Raw genomic sequence first — 2962 nt, 5'->3', positions numbered from 1 at the left:
ACATTCACGTCATTTTGGTACAAGGAGGGGGTGGCCTGCATTTTTCACTCCAAGCTTGCATGTAAACCAAGATATTGCATCTCTAAGGTATGTTAATCATAGTTGTGGTCTTTTGTTTTCAATCTATAAGTTTCTCCTAGCTTATTTTCTCTCTTGAACTCTCCATGTCTTATGTGAGAACCTTAGCTTGTATAGGTTGTGAAAAATTCTCCATTCTTCTCTTTAGATTCTTACCAAGAAGCTATTCAACTATTTTGAGGTATGGGGAACTCAATTCTAGACTCTGATCACTGAAATTCATGCATGTAAAACCCTAAAATCATTTTTTAAGTTTCAGCCCCAAAGAAGTGATTGCATCCATGCAAAGTGGCTAGGTTATGGAGTCTTATGTCTCTAGGTTGATTGGGAATGGCATGGATTTTTCTATTTGGTTATTGCATGTTGTTGATCTTGATGTTTAGAGGTTGTTTATGGCTGGAAAGTTGTGGTTGAGGGTTTCCATGTGCCACATCCAAGGTTCTACTAAAGTGGTTATACTATCCTCTCGGGGAGTTATGACACACTTCTATGAGTTCTACGACAATGAGATGTCATTTCCCTTGACAAAAAAACCATAAACTGAAACCAACGACTTTAGGAAGACAGAATTCTTAGTCTCCTTGGATCAAACTGAAATATATCAAATGTTAGTCTCACCTAAGTCATATTTATGTATGTCTTAAGCTATTGAATTCTGATACTCATTCTAGAGCGAATTGAGACCATTCGGGCCAATTCTGAGTCTTTGAGCCAAATTTGCCTATGAGTTTTTCATCATGCAAAGTCAAGACTCTAATTGTATCCAAATGAAATACTTGGATCTGTTCACATGTCTAGAGCCCTATTAGGATGAATTATTAAAAAAATTAATAAAATTGAATTATCGAGATTAATCGTTTAAGACATAATTAGATACTCGGCAATCGGGAAAGATGCGACAAGAAGTTAATAGGACCATGGAAGGTACATGGGTAGAGAGAATAATTTCATATATATGGGTTTAGAACTGATACCAAAGATAGTCGTGCATCTCTAAGTCAGTCCCAAAATAGTTTTAGTCGAATACTACTACTATGGTCGCGAACTAATGAGTGTTGAAACTCATGAGTTCATCTACAATGAGCTAACGGTGAAACTAACTTTGTGGATTGAATTGTTTGAGTAGTGGTGTTGTGATTGTGCATAATGCATTATTATTTGACTTATATGAATCATGAAATTAAACTGCTATGTTATTCAGTTAATTGAACTATGCTATAATAGTTGAAATTGCGAAGCATTTACATAACTCTTCAGTATGGCGTAACTTGTGAGCATTGTCACATAAATTTGGATTCGAAAATGAAATTGGAAAATAACTTCAATTTTGGAAAAATAGAAAAGTCTGATGATATGAAAATCCTATTTTCAAAAATGGTTGTGATAAATTCTATTTTAATGCAAAATAAATACTTGAAATTTTTACGAAAACAAATATCCTTCCTAAAATGATAAATTTTAGATAATAAAAGATGAAATTTTGACATGTTGTGATTACCCAATGATTTTTGAAGTTTTAAAGAATCGAATCCAAAGTTATGCCTCTAAAAAGTATGGTATACCCATACATGATATGAACCAGCCTAGGCCAAGTTCTGAGTCAAGTGGCAAGAGAGGTCAAGAGGGTCCTATGACTAGGGCCAAAGCCAAATCAAGACTCCTTAAGGTCACAAAGGACTCAATTGACCCTGGAGATTACATGGGGAAAGGGCATTTATGTCCTTAGATGTTATATGGTAGTTGTTTTTATTTTATTGCATGAATAAGTGGGATTAATTCTCATGGGTAGTGTTAGGAGTATTTTTAAATTATTGTTAAGTATTTTATTTTCATTAAATCATGTAATATGAGGGTTGGGAATGTATTTTATTTCCTTGTAACATGGTCCAATAGTGGCCAAGAAATTGAATACTAAGAAACCATGTAGGATCATTATAGTAATTAAACAAGGGGATATCAATGGCATGCCAAGTACAATATGGCGTGAAGAAGAACTAAAAAGGAAGGTTTCCAATCAGCCTAGGAATAAATGGATCAAAGAATTCAAATTCAATGTGAAGCTAAAGATATTTCAACAAGCAAATTCGGTCCAAACCTTTCCTTTTTGGAGGACATTCGAATTAAACAAGGATTCAATACATTCAAGGCCAAACTCATTCCAGAAAGGCAAGAAATCAAATCTCATTTAAAGCATTCAAGGTTCATCCAAGAAAGGCAAGTAAGCAAGGCTTTCCATCAAAAGGAGGCGTGTGAATCCTTGGATAATCTTCACCTCTTCAATTCAGATTTGCAAGGAACAAAAGGCAATCAGCTCATTCAAATATGAATTCAAACTCAAGGCATGAAGATCCAATCAATTATGAACTTTCCTTTTCAAGCATTTTGTTGAAGAATCCGTCCATATCAAGGCACATTCAAGTTATCAAAATCAAATAAGCACATGGGTGGAAATATTCAAGGGAATTCAACCAACTTCAAATACCAAAATAACTAAGCCATTAAAACTCATTTAATTACATGTTTTTAATTAGGATTTCAAATTTCAAATTAGGACTAGTCAAATTTCCCTATTTATGTATTCCTTTTCAGCATGAATGAATTAAGTTGAATTTGAGATAAAAATCTAAGTGTTTAGTTGAGAATTTCTCCTACTCTTATCTTGGCCGTGGCCAACCATTGGACTTATCAAGAACATCAGTTCTTGTGGCGTTCTAAGAATCATCACCCTCTCGGTGTGGCGTCTACATTCTTATCAAGGAGTTATCCTTGTAGCGAATACCTTGTTCTTATCAAGCATCCTTGCATGTGGCGGACTGCATTGGCTTATCAAGCATCCTTTGCTTGTGGCGCTTCATCATCATTCTTTTTCCATTTCCCTAGTGCC

The sequence above is a fragment of the Lupinus angustifolius genome, unplaced genomic scaffold (genome assembly GCF_001865875.1).
Source record: "Lupinus angustifolius cultivar Tanjil unplaced genomic scaffold, LupAngTanjil_v1.0 Scaffold_369, whole genome shotgun sequence".
Lineage (NCBI taxonomy): Eukaryota > Viridiplantae > Streptophyta > Magnoliopsida > Fabales > Fabaceae > Lupinus > Lupinus angustifolius.
The sequence above is the reverse complement of the archived record's forward strand: the minus strand, read 5'-3'. Positions refer to the sequence as shown.